Below are 18,560 nucleotides of genomic sequence, written 5' to 3'. Positions count from 1 at the left end.
CCTCCCCCCGCCCGGCCCGCGCGGCCGTTAGCGGACGCAGCCGTTAGGGGACGCTGCCGCGGCGCCCTCGCGCGGCGCTGCTGTGGCCCGGCCGTTGGCGGCGGACGGCGGCTCCCGGTCCCCGCGGCGGGCTCGGGCTCTGCGCCCTGCTGGGCCCTGAGGTAAAGCAGCAACCGTCCCCGGTGGGGGTGGGGCTTCTTAAAATGCTTTCCTTTCCAGTCTGAGCTGGTGCCTTTTTTTCGTGGTGCTCAGCTTGTGAGGCTGTTGGAGCACCGAGGTGATGTTAGATAATTCTTACAGCCTGGTTAAAACCAGAAAAAGCACAGCGAAGCCAAAAATTGCCGTTTCAGGCTTGGCGTGAGGTATAAACGTCGCCAGGATGTCTTGCTGGAGGTCTGAAGCATGTCTGGTGGTTGGTATTGGCATGCCAGAAGGGTTTTAATCTCAGGATACAGACCCCTGAAAGACCCATGCCTCATGCTTGTGCTGAGGTGGAGTATGACGGTGGTGCCACCATTTTGTGAATATGTTACACTGTGTTCTGATGGCATGTCTGATGGAAGCTGGTATTGCCATTCTTTAACTTACAAGGCACAAAATAATGATTATAGTATCTAATGATAGGTTGGTGAGTGAAACAGGTATTGCTAGCAGAGGAGAGTGCAAGTTCAAAATAGAGCAGAAACTCTATTTTTGCATGTGTTCTCAAAGGAAAGTCCTTTAGTTTTGATTAGTAGAGAAAAAACACAAAGCATTTTGGCCTTTGAGGCCCTATTGCAAGCAAGATTTGCCAAGTAAGCAAATTCGTTCCCTTGAAACCACTTCTAGTCTAGGAGGGTTTTCCAGCAGGGTAGAGGCGTATGTTTGAGGCCTTCATCAACTCTTCAGCATGTGAGGCTGCAGTCACTATTCTGAGCTACCAAACAGGCTTGGAAAGCAATTGTGGCTAAATGTAAATTAGAGCCACTCTATGGCTTTTCTAACCTCGCTTACACTGAGATCATAGTAAGGACAAAATAGGCTCAGAAACTTTCTCTATTTTTAAATCCTATGCGAAATGCAGTGTGGCCACAGTCAACAAGAAGGCATATTGGCTCTGAGTTTTCAAGTCCTTCATTCTTGTTTATGGAGAGCTTTGCTAGTTGTAATCTGTCTGGCAAGCAAGAAAGTAGTTTACATTTTATTATCATCTTCCAGTTGCTTAATTAGAGCAGCAGCCAACTCCTGTAATAAACAAGCCATTTGCAGGCTGTTAGTTCATAAAATACGTTGAAGGCCCCAATTCAGTGTTTAAATACAGGCTTAACTTTAGATCAGATCTCTTCTACTCAGTGGAAGATTTAGGTGGTTGCTGAGGTGCTTGACTTTTGGGGGACTGAATCTGACATAAATGGGGGAGAAAAATAATATTTGATAAAAACAGTATTAGCATGTTTGAGTCATATCTTTTACATGATGATGAAGTAGTCAAAATAGACTGCTTCCTACTTAATTAGAAGTTGAGCATCTTGCTTCGAACATCCTTCTTTGGTGGTCTACTAGTGAGGTGGATAGGATTGGTATCTTGCTGTATTGGTAAAGTACTTGAAATATAGGTTGGATATAAAGGCCCTCCTATGTCATTTTCCTAACTGGGAAAGAAAATTGTATTCATTTTATGTTCCTGCCAGGTATTTGTAGCAGTAGCTTGTTGTTCAGGGGGTAAATTATTCCTTGAATGTTGAAATTCAAACTCCCACCCTTTTTTGAAGTTCAGTGACACAATACTCCTTTTGCAGCTGAGTAAATACATATGCCCCAAGAAGGCTGACAGCTGAAATAGCTTTTGCTTTGAAACACACATTCACATTAGAATCCAGATGACAGTTACTCTTACATCCTTTACGTTCGTTCTTTGAAATATTATGAAGGTTTGTGAAATGCCAGACGTTTACAGCAGATTTCCTTGTCATGTGGGATGACAGTTCAGAATATCTCAGACAGTATATCTTATTTTGTTTATGAACTGGGGAAAGCCAAGGATAGCTCATCCTTGAGTGCTTGGATCTGGATTGAGGAAAGTATCCTTGTGAGGGAGAGCTCGTAAGTGTTTGTCTAACTCCAAGCACCATTTAGGTTTCATTTCAGTCAATGGAAGGAAAGTAAGCACGTGCTTAAAATTCAAGAAATGCCTAATGTTGGTATTTTTATTTCCAGTTATGGAGTACATATGACACTCTTCTCTCTATATTTCTTCTATTGCTATTATCGTTTGGTTAATACACTATAATGCGATTTTTAAAAAATAAATGTTTACATAAAACGTCAAGATTTATGTGCATTCCTTGTATTCTGTAGCACTCATGACTGTACCTAACAGCTAGCATCCTGCATCTTTTTGTTTTTTGTATTATTTATATTATCTATCTTGTGCCAAGTTCTCATCTGTTAAACTGGTAGAAGTAAGAGGAAAGGTGTACCAGGGAGCTGGCCTGTAAGATGCTGTTTGTGCTCGCTCTGGTGAACTGGGTGTTTAAGAGAATGGCAGCCTTTGCCTCTTGTGCCATCCAGTGACCTTCTTCATCCTCTGGTGTTTGCATTGCCATGTTTCCACAGTGTGCAGGATGCAGGCTGCCTGTGCGCAGAGGGCTGTCAGAGGGAGCCCCTCTAGGGGCTGGAGCACATCCCTAGCTGTCGGCAGCAGAGGGCTGTGGGCTCCAAGTTGGACCGCTCAGACTGTAGTCACCAGGGAGCAGATCATTACAAAATTGGTGTCGGTAAGGTCGACCCTGCAGGCTGGATTTGACTATAGCTGCCGGAATAAAGTTCGTATGCATGCCTCTTCCTCCCTCTCCCCTCCTCTTTCTCCATAGATACTACTACTCAAAAACTATCAGTAGGAGTTGAAAACCCCCGAAATGCAGTGCAGGAGCGGCGCAGCACTGGCACCCCGTGCCCGCCGCCCTCGGGGGGCTCGCACATCCCTGGCGCCGTGATTGAAACCATCTGTCTGCGCGGACCCGCCGTCTGTGTGTGCAGGAAACTCTCTCTTTCTTCCTTCCTTCCTTTCTTCCCTGGCAAGCGTCTTCTCTCAGAGGGGACTCGAGCAGTGTTAGTTTTTAAATAAAGAAATAAGCGATACAGCTCAGCTCCTCGGGGGCAGGGGGGCGGGGGCGAAGACTGGTCAGACAGTGGCCGTGGTCTTCCCTTCCTCTTCCCCCTGCCCCTGCATCTCCCCGCAGAGCGGCAGCCCTGCCCGGCCGGGGGCTGCCCCGCTCCCCCCTGCCCAGCAAAGACCCCGGCGTGGGGCCGCGCGCAGGGTGGCGGCGCCCACCCCTCGGCGGGGCTGGGGCTGGGGCTGAGCGTGGCCGGCGGGAGCGGTGCCCGGGCTGCCCGGCCGCGGCGGGGCTGCGGCCCAGGCCGGGGCTGCGCTGGGGGAGCAGGTTTCTTTGTTGGCTGCCGGGTGACTGGTTCCCATTAATCTCCCGCACTGGCCGAGGCCGTCTCCACTTCCTGCCTTTGCATACTTCTCTCTCCCTCGATCTCAGTCCCTTCCCTCCTCCCTTCCTCCCTCCCCCCTTTCTTTCTCTCCCTCTTCCCAGCTTCTCCAAAAAAGCTACAACTGCCCGGGCTGCGGGACCAGGGCTGCAGGCGTCCGGCGGCGGGAGCGCACCCCCTGCGCGCCTCGGTAAGAGCCGGGGAGCCGTGCCGCTGGGTCGGCCGTCCCCTGCGGAGACCCGGGCAGGGGCACGGGCGCGGCGCCGGGGGGCACGATGGGTCCGGCTGCAGCCCGCCGCGCCGCGAGCGCCGCCCGCCTCCCGGCAGCGGAGCGGGGCGGGCTGGGACGCGGCGGGGGCCCCGGGGCGCGTCCGGCAGCGTCGGCTCCCGGCGTCCCGGGCCGCGGGGCCCCGGCGGCGGCTGCCTGCCGGCCCGCCCCGACACATGGGCACGCGGCGGAGCGGGGGCTGGAGCTCCGGGGCTGGTGCCGTGTGCCGCTCCGCACCGCCGTGCCTCGGGGGACGTCTCTGGGGCCGTGGGGGAGAGGACGGAGGGACCCCAGAGGGTCAGAGCCCAGGAGACCTCCGCAGCGGGACCAGGCTAGCTCAGCCAGGCTGGGGAGCCAGCCCTCCGGGTTTGGGGCTCTGGCTGGGAGAGACAAGCAGAGCTGTGGCACTTCTTTTCTCTTCCTGTGCCCACTGACATCGTCTGTCCAGCTGACTAATTATTTGCATGCACGTTGGAAAGGAGAGCCACCTGGACGGCAGCAGAAAACTTTAGGATCCCAGGGTAAATTTAGCTGAAGAGCTAAGGGAGCTGCTTCAACAGCTCACTTGGTGGGAAAATCAGATGTACTGCTCTTGGCTTGGTACCAAGCGCTTGCTTTACCAAGGAGCAGTAGGTCACCACAATCAAAGAGTAGCGGCTACATGTTAGAGAACCTCCTTATGTTTATTCTATTTATTTTCACTCAAATGTACTTTGAATCTTAGTAGTCAAGCTGAACAAACCCAGATGCATAACATAATTAGATAGAGTATGTTAATAGTAATGTTTTATCCACCCTTGTTTTACTGCTGGACTAACTTTGGGGAACAGGTTTTCTTCTATCTTATTCTGTATAATGACTTAGTTTTTGACTTCAGCCAGATGTTGAATAACTCAGTATAAAACACTTGGAATGATCAAAACATTTGGAAAATGAAGGATGAAACTGTTAGTCAAGTCCGATTTCTGATAAAGCAAAATAGAATGAATTGAACAGAGACTGACTTGCATTTAAGATGATTATTCGTGGTTAATATATAGTCAGTAGGTGAAAATATTCCATATTCTGGACAGGTAAGTTAACACAGAGCAGGAGTAGAAGTATCTCAGGTTTAAGATCAGATTTCTCAAGATTTTCCCAGATTTGAGAAAAGCAAGTCTGTTTTAGCAATGTTTAGGAATGTCACAATTTAGCTTGTGTTTTGATGATCAGGTTATGCAAGTGGGGTAGTGGAAATCTGTTAGAAAGTTGAAGGGTGAGAATAAGATTTATGACCATTCATTTTCATCATGCAAACTGCACCATGTTTAAATGATTATGATTACTTTATCAAGTTGCATAAGTATATAGCTAGGCACCTTTATAAAGTACCTAATAACCCACGTGCTGTTAGGAATGGTTAGACTGAAAGCAAACTGCCATCTTGCTTATATGATGGAACCAGTTGCCTCATGGAGTATAGAGGAGTTGAGGAGAAGAGCTTCTTGGGTAAGGATGATAGAGTAGGTGGTGTGAGGCCTCACTGGGGCATGGATACTGTCAATCTTCTAAAAGCATATAGCATGTGTTCCCCTGTCGTGTGCGGAAATAAGGGAATCCTACCTGGCCTGGCTTTCTTCTGCTCTCTTCAGGGTGATAAACTCCTCTAGCCAGCTTGTTCAGTAGAGTCACTGCAGTTCATGGCGCTGGGAAGGAGAGGCACTGTCTATCATTTCCTATCCTGTGTGTGCATGCTGCAGCTGCAAGGATCTGCTCCAAGGGGCTCACAACCAAGCCCTGCAGTTTTCCTTTAAGCAAGTGACTTTTAACATATACTGTAGCTTTTTAAGGAGCGTGTGACCCCTTATTGTTGGTGACCCTGTAAACCATTGTGTAATCTGTTGACTGTAATGTACCATGCCAATTTATTCTTGGTTGGGAAATCTTGCCAAGGACTTGATGGAATAGCATGATTTTATCCACTTTATTGTTTTCATTGTGTTTCATAAACATCTAAGACCCTCTGGGAAGAATCGCTGGGGCGGCTGGGGCTCCTTTTTTTAATTGCTAGTTAAATAAATGTTGCCAGTTAAGAAAAAAACAAGTGGTATGCAGGATCTCAGAATGCCTGGAACTGCTAATCGTATTCATGTTTAGGAAGCAGAACTATTTTTAGTGTAGGGGCATTTAAAGAAATGATACTAGTCCCTTCTGAAGAGGTCACTGTTAAGTGCACCGAAGAGCCTGCTTTTAACTGTGGAGCAAAACCAAGTTTCCCACAGCTGAGTAAAGCTAAAGAACTAGAACTGTACTTTCCCACTTAGCTGAAGAGAGAGAGGTTGGATTTCTTGTTAGTTTACAGTAGTGGGAATGAGTAGACTTGAATTCTTATCATACAAAAAAACTCCTGGTCTTGGTGAGATGCTTAACTTTCTGATTCTCTCCTGCTATAAAGAGCACAGTTCTCTTGAACCCCTCCAGTGAATGTCTGCAGTGAGGATATGGAACTGAAAGGCATTTAATACTTTTTGAGGAGGGCTGGGGACTGGCAGCTGAGAATACTATGTACCTCTCGGGACCTGTTTCTGGGATGTCATGACTCTCTTGGATGGATCCCGGGCTGCCCTTCTTATCCAGAGCTAAAAGACCATGGATAAAACTTTCAAAAAAAGTATAGGTGCTTTAGAAGCCAGTTTGGGATCCTAAATCAATATTGAATATAGGACTGAGATAGCTCAATGACTTTGCAACCACTGAAAATTTTCTTCAACTCCTCTGCCCAGAAAATAGAGACACTTGCTTTTAGGGGCTTAGTTGATGGCTTAGGAGAATGTGGTTTAGGTCTAAATTACTACTGTATATTAGATCCATTGTGTCGTCTTTGGTATCTTGATTAATATAGACACGGTTAATTTAACCCAGTTTCTTGCAGGTCAGTGGATCTAAATCTGGACTGATCAGACTCTTAAAATGTACCAAATGATAGCTGAGTCAAATCAAGTTTCAATCCAAACTTTGTCAATGTCTTGTTTAACGTAAGTTCAATTTAGATTTCAAATTACTTCATTTTTTTAGCGCTGAATGCCATGTGTGTTAGTTTTGTCCTTGTGCTGTTGTGTGTGCAACTGTTGCTATTCAGATTTTTTGGTCTGCAGTTGGGATTTAGTTGGCAGTGTGGATAGAGGCAAGTTTGGGGAACTGAATCCAAATATTTACATTCTCAATTTGGCCTACTCCTTATGCTTGTAAACACTCATAATCATATTGAACTTTGGTGAGGTTTTAAGTGGGTTTGCCAGACCTTGTGGAGTCACACCCTACGAGACCTGAAATTCCCCCTTTTGGAAAGGGTTTTGAATGCGTTTTTCAGGTGGGTATATGTCCATTGAGAGTTGGTACTTGTCACTCTTGCCCCTAATCTGACTCTGCAAAATCTCTTCCTGTGTCTTGCAGCTTTTTCACACAGGAATGTCATATGCTAGGGAGATGTGTCAAGTTAAATGCCATGGAAGAGAAGGCCTGCTCACTTGGGAGGTGCAGCACAGACTCCAGAAGTGCCGGCCTCCTGTGTGACCACACTGAAGGACTTCCTCCCTCCATAATTACCATCCTCCTGGTCCTTACTTTTTAGGTGGACAGAAATAAGGTTTGAGAAGTGATTTGAATGGTGGGGTTGTTTGTCCGTAAAGAATTGTATTTAAGTCCTCTTTTCATTCATATTGGCTTTGAACAGCTGTCAGATTTTATTAGCAAAATGTTAATTGCTAGGGACCGTTTGAGCCTTAATGTTTGTTTCTGCATTAGAAGTTGAACTTTCTAAAGTCCATTTTACTACCAACTGTAGAGATAGGAATCAACTGCTAAGTTAACGCTTTGTGGTTAAACTGCCCTATAGCATGGGTATGGCCTTTCTATTTGGGTCTGTTGCTTTGTTAACCAGAATTTGAAATTTGAAATGACAGGTTAGTTGCAAACAGCTTGAGACTCTAGATATAGGTTATTGAGTTACAGTGAGAGCTACTACTCATCCGCTGTGTTCTGTAACCATGTCTGTATCCTTAGCCTGCCCTCATTTTGAAGGCTACTTATTTAGCTTAACCCACAAGGAAAGTTTTTAAAATAATCTAACTTTATTTTATATCTGGAGTATATACCCAGATAGTTAGAACTGCTCAGGTAAATGAACGCTAATTCATACAGCCACTGCTTTTTGCTGCGTTCTGCTGTAAGGTTGTAATCTTGGAGATATATTTGTTAGGGTTGAGGAACATACGACAAGAGCAGGTTTTCGTTTTAGCACCGTCTTTCACCATTCTTTGAAGACATGTTTGAGCCAAATCCTTCTGCTGAAAGCCTGTCAGCCACAGCAATGTAGCTGAGACTTCAGTGAATTTGTGCAGATGGAAAAGTCCTTAAGGATACACTGAAAGCACAGTGAGTTTTTCTCAGAAACGAACACTATGTGTGCGTTCATACTCAGAAACAGGATGTTATTTCAGTTTAAATATATCTGTCTCCTAATTTCTCTTTAAATGAAGATGTAAAAATGCTTGATGTGTGGACATATAGTGTTAGCGCTGGTGCCAATACAGGAAACTAGGTCTTTGAGTTGAAACATTTAATGTTATTCCCTAACTCCCATGTTATTAAAAACACTCATTTCGTAAAGTTCTAATACTGTTACTCATTTCATCATTTTGACAGGGTCATCACACTGAATTAGTAGTTTGCATTTTTTCCCCTAGAAGAAGCATTAGTTGTCTTCATGGAACATGCAGTCACAATCAGAGGAGACAGATGATAATTGAGTAGCATTGTGCAAAGCGCCTTGCTTGGTCTGGTGTTGTAAGTATTAGTGCGGAGATCTAAGTACTTGAGGAGAGCAGCCTGGGAACATCTTGCAATCCTTTCTTCAGTGAGGGTGTTGATCCCAGCAGGGAGCAGAATTCTGTAGGCAGATGTTCCAGAAATGGACTCTTTCTGATGCTCTTACTAAGAAGTCCTTCCTGTCAAGAGATGGATGTCTCTTGACATTTTTTCTTCCACCACTGTTACTTCTTTGAGGGTGTACAAATAGTTTTTTCAATAAAGGGCGGAATGTATGAGAAGTTATAATGATTTTGATCCTGTGTCCTGGTGGAAACTCTTACCGCTCAGCGTCACTGAAAAAGGAAATACATTTGGCCTGCTGTCATGCTGTTTTCTGTGTGGGCAAAGTGCACTGAAGAAAAATGGAGAGTGTTGACTCTGCGCATGTGAGAACATGCTTGTCTCATTTGTACTACAAGATTATGTTTGGTGCTTCCAGTGTGCCTCATCTCTTAATCCTGGCTCTAGGCTTACAAGATCCTTTTGGCCAGTGTTGTTCAAATGAGCTTCGCAACTGGGAATATCATTTTGAAGGTATGGCAGATGAGCAAAGTCTAAAAGCCTCCCAAATCTTCTGTGTGATGGCAGGATCTGATTATTTCCCCTGTTAAGAAGCAAACTGGACAGCAGTTCCCCATCACAATATGAGTTTTACTGCCTGTAATATTCCATTTGTTAACTTTAGTCTTTGAGCAAAACATCCCTCATTCCACCCCAACTGAATAAGAAGTGGACAGCTTGAAAGAGAAGTGAGATCAGAGTGGAAAGGGCAGAAAAGGATCAGAAAGACAAAAGGCTTAAATCATCTGGAACTTCCTATAGGCTTTATGTAAATGATTACTTACTCTACAAAATTATTAAGACGCTGAGGGTACAATTCATGTGCCTTTATGTTTGTATGCATGCTTCTGTGTTAGTATTTTACAGATATATCCATCACCATTTCTCCCGCAGAACTGCGTAAATATCCTGAATTAATTAATCATAATGTTTGAAAAATATTCCATGCAGGGAGTGATTGCCTATGTGAATATTTTCCATAATTTGCTCTGCTCTGATCTCATGCTTAAACCCAGTTCATATCAAACAGACTAAAAGAAACGAGATAGTTGCTCTGACTTATCCTGGATGGGTTAAGAATGCCATTATTCTGTAGCCTGATGCTTAGGAAATAAGAGACACCGTTTTATTGAATGGTAGGTGTCCATAAGTGCAGTCACGTTGTGCAGTCACATTGTGCCCCATCACGTGAGACCAGAGGACTCTGTTGTTCTTTGCAGTAACTATAAAGGAGCCACTCGTTTTTATACTCAGAACAAGCATAAGGCACAGTGCTATTTCAGTCCCTCTTTTCTGCCCTGTTGAGACAGAGCACTTTACTGCTGTGAGCTTCTTTCTTCTGCTTGGCAGTTGTTTGATGTTTGTTCATTGTTCTGAATAGCCTGGATTGCTTCCCTGAAAATAATGTTTTTGCTTGGCTTGCAAAGGCTGGATTACATCCTCTGTCCCTCTGCTCTGGGGAGAGCGCTGCTCCAACTTCTGTTCTTTTACAACTAGAACAAGGAAGAATCAGGACCTTGCACGGCAGAGTTTTCTGTTTGAATAAGGAGGCCATGACTGGGTCTGGGCTGCCATGGCTGTCCTTGGTTGGTATTGCCTATTTCAGGCCTCTTGACATCATCTTGAGCACTGGGCCTGAAGCCCAGTGGATCTGAATTTGCTAAGAAACCCACCTGGAACAGACAGCATTATCTGTCTGGCCCTGGTAAAGAGAGATGTCAGGCCCTCTCGGCCAAGGTGAAGTGTGGAATCTCCCCAAGAAAGCAAGGATAAGCGCTATGAGCTCATATTGTCTCCACTCTAGCACCTGTCCTCTCTGAAAGCCTGCCTGACACCCATGGGCATTCCTGGACTTCAGTGAAACAACTGTGATTGTCTCAGTTTGCTGTCAGCAGACCTGAGGGTATCTTCCAACCCTCCTTCCCCATGTCATACCCTCAGGTGCTGTGCTTTGCTCTGCCCACCACCGGTGCCCGGGGTTGCTGCTGAAGAGTTTCCTACTGGCTCAGTACTTTATTATCCTCTGAACTAGCACCTTGGCAGCAGGATCTTCAGAGGCTCTTGCTGCCATGGTTGTAGAGCAGCCAGCTCTTTTTCTCCTGAGACCTCTCCATGGGAAGGTGAGGCCCCTCAAGCCTGGGAAGGAAAGGTAGATACCATTGCTGGGTGGTGGAGGTACCTTTCAACCAGTGCCGCAGTGAGCTGTGCACTAATCTTCGTTGGTCTGGCCTGATTTCCTGTGGCTACATAACTTGGGCAGCACAGGTAACGCAGTGGAAAAAATTCAAGAGAGTCAAGGGCCCAGCAGTGAAAACGTTCTCACCTCAGACTCCTGCCATTTTACATGTCAGTAACATTTCATCTAAACCCCTCTGCTTCAGCGAAACTTGGCTGTTAACTCCCAGGAAAACATTTGTCATTCTCTTCTGTTTGGCTTTTCTTAATAAGTTCCTTTTCTTCTCCCTCCTTTTAGTTCTTGATCCTCCCTCTCAAAGCACTCAAAACCCAGCAGCTGGGCTTAAATGAACGGTATGTGTCATAGCCTCTAGTTGTGCTGCCGCTGTATCCGGGCTGTATGTGGATGTGAGATCTAGCTCTCGTGGATCCCATTTTTACTTTGGCTTGTGGTTCATTAGGATCTGTGAAAGGGAAAGTGGTAACAGAGAGATATTTCTCCACTCACCTGTGAGCATCATGGTTTCGTGTTCATCATAGACATTCCCTGATAGCAGCTATTTGAGCAGCAAGAAGTCAGCTGGTGACATATGCCTTCGCTTCTGTTCGATGTAAAACATAAAGACCTTGCTTTGCATGGAAGTCTTGTGGTTACTGTGGGCCCATGGGAACTCCCTTCAAGGTAAAGCTCTAGTAGCAGTAGAGCACTCAAGAAATAGTTTTCGTTGTTTTACATTTTTTTTTTTTTTTCCAAGCAAGATCACAAGTGCTAGGCCATTTTTCTGATGTTCAATTTTGCATTTGCTGGAGTGTCAGATTGTGCATTGCACCCTAAAGCTGGTATCACATAAGATTTGATGAAGACAGCTTGAATTTTGGATTTGTTTGCCATTGAGTTCTCTCCCTGCAAGACAGTTAACCTCTGAGTTGGAGAAGCTAATGGAGACATTGAGGAATGTGGAAATAAGATGCTATCTCCCAAATGAAACAGTAAGAGCCATGAGATTTTTAGTGACAAACACATGCTTCAGAGAGAAAATCACAGTAGAGGCTAAAATGTTGTGAGAAGAAGTCATTGTTTGTTTGTTCATCCATCCACCTCCATGAGATTAATTGCACCCTAGGAGGGATCAGGATATATGGCGGAGGGGAAATGATTATCTCATCTTTTCAGCTGGGTGGGTGGATCTTTGTACACTGTTTTTTTTTTTTTTCCTGCCAATAGAAATACTGAAGAGGTTAACACCTAGCATAATAGCACAAGCTATAAGATGAGTAAATTTACTTTTTGCCCGGATGAAGTTGACTTCTCTTTTGAAGAGAATGGTTTCATTCGATATTCTTTTCAAAAGAGAGCATAGTAATGCACAGAGAGTATGAGATGAACCAGACTGTAATTTTTGGCATACTAATATTGACCCAGAACTTCTGTGGATAGACAGTGCTGTGATGGAGGGAAGAATCTGGCCTATTCTTCTACAGGGCTTTTTGCCCTGTAGAAATGTATCTGAACTACCAGGATGGAGGTGTGGCCTGGAAGCAGAATATTTAAGTTTAGTGACACATTAATGTAAGAAATTAAAATATGTAATGAATTTCGAGGGACATGCATATTCATGAGCCTGTGGATAATGGATAAAACAGCAGGAATCCAGCCCTGGATAACTTACTGCTTTGTCTTGGACCAAAGCTTCCTTTTCCCTTTCCTGTGTGCTTTGTAGCAGAACAGGTTGGCAGCTGTGGCTGCTTGTCCAGCCCAGATAAACATGTAGTCAGAAGGTTAGCTGGGGTGGAGACCACACAAAGCAGTGTGATTTGGACCAGGTGAATTATCCCAGCATACAGGTGGCATCTACGCAACTCTTGCTCACCTAGCACTTTACTCCTGGCTGTGACTTTTCAAATTGTTTCTACATCCAGCTCTTTTTCGTTTCTTTTCCTAGTTGGCCAAAAGGTGAAAGGCAAATACCTGTCATCTATTTTGAAGGAAATTTTTTTCACAGAGGCTTAGCATGACCCTAAATGTTGGATTTTCAGTGTGAGACTTTTTGATTCAAGCCTCATTGACGTAAATGGGATTTTTTTTTTTTGATACCTAACAAAGGCACTTACTTCCATAACCTCTGAAAAACTCAGTGCAGGAATCCTACACCTGAGGCTAACAGGGATATGTTATTTTCATCTCTGGACTTCATCATGTGGATTTTGAAAATCTGAATGGTGAGAGTTCCTGAAGCCAATTAGGATTAGTGGTTCCGGAGCAGGGCAGAAATAACAAGTTGAATTCAGATACATAATTTAAAGTGACAGAAAGATGATGAGATTCTGCAGCAATGTAGCATCTTTCATTTGTAAAACTCAAAGCACTTAACAAAATGATAATGAATGAAAGAATGTACTTGCGGGAGATGAGGGAAGTATCAATACAGATGGGAAGGTCCAGGAAACTTTTTCTCTCCACTTTCATTTCTAAGTCTTAGGAAAATCAGACTTAATTTTGTGAGGCAAAGTATTTTTTCTCATCTAAAACTCTAAATACCCAGAATAGTGCTTCTGAGATGGTAATACTGCTCTTCTGTCCCTCAGAAGGCTTTTTTAGACTAGAAAGAGATTTCAAGTCAAGTTACTTAATTTCAAGATTTGTGTGCTTAGGTAATGAGACTAGCAGGTTAATTTAGACTTGTAATGCAGTGTTTTCTTAACTACTTAATATCAAATATGTGTTAATGGACTAATATATAGAGAGAGATGTCTTATTAATAGTCCATTTTTTCTCTTGAAAAGTATGAGTTCTTCTGTATTTATTTATGTTTGATTTTTGAGACCATCCTTTTCAGTTACAAATCAGCAGTTATGTTGTGACTTCTATTTTTTTCCTTGCTGTAAAGCTATGTCAAGAGGCAAAGTACATTAATGTGCAGCCCAGGTTTACCTCTTACGTAAAGTATATTTGTCATTATTATTCAAAAGATAATAAATTATCCCTATGATTTCACAAATATTCCAAGCAGCATTTTCTGTATGCTGACCAAATTAGCTGTAAAACCCATTTTCTTAATGTAAACAGAGGTTAGCCTTGATACACAAGCTGTTCCAGTTATCCTCAAACTTCATTTTATCTGGGTAGCGGAGGAGACAGACATCCTTTCCGCCTTCAGAATTCCCTCTCTCTGATTATTAGTTCCCAACTCACTACAAAGTCATAACAGGGCTAGATTCATAAATAGCATAAAAAGTGCTTGCTTTTTGTACAACACTGCTGAGATTTCCTAAGTCACTTAGGAGAATTAGATGCTCATTTTCCGTGAAAGTCAGTTTGAACCAGACACAGATCTCCTCAGTGTAGATTTGGCCTAATTATTTAACAGTAAAATATCTACATGTTCTTAGAGGGAACTCAGGATCTTCGTATTAGGAATATGATAATTAGGCTGAGCATTGCAAGCAGAAGTCAGCAATTTATTGTTTCAACTCCTCCTTTTGCATTCCAGATACTTACTTACTTACTTATCCATGTATATACCTCTACTGAAACAGAAAAGTACCTCTTTCTTAAAACAGTTTTACCCCAGAATAGGTGCTTTACTTTTGTTCTTATCTAAAGCTCAGTCAGAATAAAATGGCTTTGTTCTGTAATTTTGGTGATTTGATACTCTTATCCCTTTGATTTTTATCTACTCTGGGAAAGCTCACTCATAAAGATGAGCTTGTTCATCTTTCTTCAGAAGAGACTCATTTATTTTTTAGAAGCAGCTACTATCAAGTACAATGTCTATAGAAAGATATGAACCCAGGTAAAGAGACACTAGCATGCAATTGTCTCATGTCATAGTACTTTATTGTTGACTCACTAGGAGATCCTCTCTAAGTCATTTCATTGCCTGTACCTCAGTTTTTATAAAGGGTGCCTCAGTTTTCTCTAAAGGGTTTCTGTAAAGGGGATAATTGATGTCTCTGGATATTCCTGAGATCTGCACATTAAAGAACCATAAAGTTACTGAATGTTTGTATTAAGCTGTTTGTTATGATATGTGTTCTGCAGTTTGTTGCATTTCTTTTCTAACCTGGAAGAGATATGATAGCCTGAAATAGCACTCTGGAGGCTGATGGCTGTTTTACTGTTAAGTGTCAGTGATCAGAAGATTGAGCCTGAAAAGTGCACATGAGTCAGGGAACTCTGAACCTAAGAAGGCAGTACTTCATGTTTGTTCTGCACTGGTACCTCTTGCCAAGCAAAGAAAAGGTGTTGACGTTGGAAGCAGCTGCAGCCACGCTCCTTAGCCAAATGTGAGGTGAAGTCCTGAAGGGAAGGAATAGCCATGGTGTATGACCCAGAAAAGAGTATTCAAGATGACTCCCTCAGAGTAGTTGGACCCTCCAAGGCACCTGACAATTCACTAACTTCCAACTTGGCACCCTTGTTAGAACCTGAAAGCATATAGGCTTTATAGGCCTCTTAAAGCAGGACTGCACAAAGGGGCTGTTAAAGTATTTTTGTGATGCAGCAAAAGTTCTGACTTTAATTTTTTTCAGCACAGTTACACTTTCATTTAAACAAAATAGTACAAATATGCTTATAGTTAAACATGCTATGTGAATACCTTATTTCACTGCTTTATTAAATGTGTAACAGATCTGTTTGGCAGCTACCTAATAGGAAGTAGTGTACAGGTCTCTCTTGCACGTATGCTGTGCTCTAAAGTTTTCAGGCTAACGTTAAATTGAGTTTTAGCTAACACCTTCTCTGTAAAACCTTTCAAATAACCTTATTTCTTTCTCAGTTCCTTGGATTCTGTAGGAATTGTTTGTTAATTCTGAATGCAGCCTGTTTGACTTGCTAGAGTAACTTCAGTTCCCTGAAGCAAACCTAGCTGCAGCCTTTGCAAAATATATTTTTGTACAGTTGCTCTTGGGTCCATCATTTTAACCTATGTGGATAAAGTACAGGCAAGGAAGAGAATGAGCAGGTAAAGGAAGCCTTGTTTACCTCCTCAGCTGTGCTTTAATTTCTGCAGTGTCTTTTCACTCATGATAGGCACCACAGCAGTCAGCTTCTCTCCTGTCCCCTCTATTATGGAGGGGATGCAGTTTGGCTGTGCTCGCTCTTCCTCCCCCAATCACTTCTCTGGTCCTTTTTCACATTAATGTAGACATTCCTCCTTCACAGAGCCTGTACCACTAGCTGAGCTGAGCTGATCTGTCCTGTCAAGAGTTTATTGTATTTACCAAAATTTTCTTTGTATACAAACTAAATTTGTTGCTGCTCTGTGCAAACTCTCCCCTTTCTTCAGAAAACGATAGTAGGAGATGGTGTAAACAGGAGGCCTATGTGGGTGAAAATTCCTCGATCAGATGGGATACGAAAGGGACAAAGGTTTCTGAAAGCAATCTCAGCTTGTGCACTGTGAGAACGAACATACATGGGCGGTTTCAGCATACATGCCCCTGGCTTTATTGCTTGTCTTCCTCAGAACTGTTCTCTGGCCCGGGAGAATCATTCCTGAAACGTCTACTCAATTTAGGCAGTTTCTGACCTGCCCCCTAACCTTGGCCCCACAGCTGCTCACTCCTTAGGCCATTTGGGCATGTCTTTACACCAGGCCAAATGCCAATTACATATTTGGGACTGAAACTTCATCTGTTTTCTGAGTCAAAAAAAAGCATTCCTAAAAATGTGACTTTCTTTTGTATTTTGTAGTCAGTGTTGTTCAAAACAGGGGAAATAGAAGTCTAACCCTTGAGGTGTATAAGTATTTGAATTAGCTCAGTAAAATGCAAGTGCCTTAAAATCCATGCAACCACCAGGACATAAGTTTCTTATAAGAGGATAGTGAATGAGAAGAATCAAGGTGAAAATGAAATTGGATCTTCCCAATGTTTCTGCTTCCATTCTGGAAACCTGATCCATTGATAGTTTTCTGTACTGTTGCTCAGTAGCAACACTGAACGACATGAAAAGCAGAGACGAATGTATATTTTTTCCACAGCTGATACTTTATAAGATCAGGGTTAGGTATCCTGCTCTACGGCTGAGTGATGCCCACTTGCTGTTCACATGGGAGCGCAGTTATGAGAGGCTTTGATGCTTTGGGTTTCTGCTGTGTGTAGAAAGCAGTTCCTGAGGAATTGTTCCATGATAAGGAGAATGCTCCTGGATGGATTCTATAGATGACCACCTACAGTGCTCTTCCTTACAGTTGGGCTGAATCTCAGTCTTATTTAAAACAATATTTGAAAGACTGGTGAAGAAAGATAGCCTACATTCCCGCTCCCCCTGCATCTCGCAGTACTCTTTACCCTGCTGAATGTAAAAGGGTGAAAAAAATCCCAGTGTGGTAGCATTTTACCCTTACTTAAGAAAGAATGTAAATTCTTCTGCAGAATATGAAGCCGTGTGGAATCTGGCTTTGAATCAGGACTGGTGGGTTTAGCAAAGCAAAGCATGTGATGTGAAACTAGTTTTTGCAAGGTCCTCTAAGACTTTCTGGCTAAAGAGTTTCTCATGAGTTAAACAGTAATGGGAAAGGCTCTCTGTGTGGGTAGGAGACCTCCCAAGAGCATATTTGGTTCTATGATTCAGTGTATGGCATCTATCCCCTGAATGAAGAAGCCACCTATGAGTAGCCCAGCAAGGAGCTGAGGTCGCAAGAGACCATGGTCTTCAAAGGAGATATAGATCAGGTACTAGACTTAAATGCCTTTCTGCCCGAGGAGTTACTAGTTCTCTTAGATTTAAATGATAGTTGTAGGCACTCTGAACTTACAAGAATGTAATAATGATTGCCCTGTAACATTAAAGTGTCATCTAAAGATAACACAAGCTCAGCCCACCAACACTATTAAACAATCATAAACAGTACAGATTAAGTTAGCCAGTAAATCAAACCAGAGAAAACCTCCCTTCCACCCTTACCAACCCCTGCAGAGAGTTGTTAGATGCAAGGCTTTTGACTCATCCTTGGAAGATTATCAAATTTGGAAATGCGGGATATGTCTGACCAATTTGGCATCAGGCTCAGGGTGCTGTTTAAATTCTGGTTTGGTTAACTGCACTTTTGCCTCCACAGACTTCCCCTCTTGCTCTAAATGGATACAATAATATTTTTTTCATTTATACCCTCTATATTTCTGTGGCTTTGTACTGCTAAATGGCTTTTATGCGTCACTCCAGATTCAGCAGTAGATGAAGCAATTTGTGTGAGTGTACACTTTTTATTACTTATTTTTCAAAGATGTTGCAAGTTATTGTTATATTCCTTGAAATTCTTCCATGAAAAATATCATATGACTTGAAGCAGTGTTTGATTCAATGAAGGCATAAGAGATATTTCTTGCAAGTATTTTGAAGTCTTAGTTCATATTTGTGCAAGTAATAATACCTAGCTTATATATAGTGCTTTTCTTTGTAATTCTCCACAGTGCTTTGCAAAGCTGACCAGAAGCATTACTAGAGCTAGTCAGAAATTTTTGATTAAATGAAGCATGATTAAAAAATGCTATTTTGATGATGCCGAACATTGTGGAATTAAGTTTATGCTAGGAAAGTTTCTTGAGAGGCCTAATTAAAAAAGAAACTGTTGCAGATGAGTGAGGAGTGATGCCCTTCACTCATAAGAGAGAAGCAGCAATATGTTTTATTGAGGTGAGATCATGATTTAACAAAGTTCAATCGTAAATAAGACAGTGATTTAACAAGGGCCGATTGCAAGGTTCACTGGGTTATTTACTGCAT

The 18,560-nt window shown here is 43.1% G+C and overlaps 1 protein-coding gene across 5 annotated transcripts in view; it reads left to right on the top strand.

The window, feature by feature from the left end:
- The first annotated feature begins 9 nt into the window (after positions 1–9).
- DENND2B (DENN domain containing 2B) overlaps positions 10–18,560 on the top strand; it is a 197,401-nt gene continuing 178,850 nt past the window's right edge. The window contains exon 1 of one of the 5 annotated variants that reach the window (XM_068945009.1): positions 10–161. The gene's annotated coding sequence lies outside the window, so the exon portion shown is untranslated. Of the gene's footprint in view, positions 162–3,339; positions 3,668–18,560 lie in introns of those variants that run through there. The other 4 variants (XM_068945014.1, XM_068945013.1, XM_068945008.1 and 1 more) reach the window with 4 other exon arrangements.

This window comes from Struthio camelus, chromosome 5, assembly GCF_040807025.1.
Source record: "Struthio camelus isolate bStrCam1 chromosome 5, bStrCam1.hap1, whole genome shotgun sequence".
Taxonomy (NCBI): domain Eukaryota; kingdom Metazoa; phylum Chordata; class Aves; order Struthioniformes; family Struthionidae; genus Struthio; species Struthio camelus.
The sequence above is the reverse complement of the archived record's forward strand: the minus strand, read 5'-3'. Positions and strand labels throughout refer to the sequence as shown.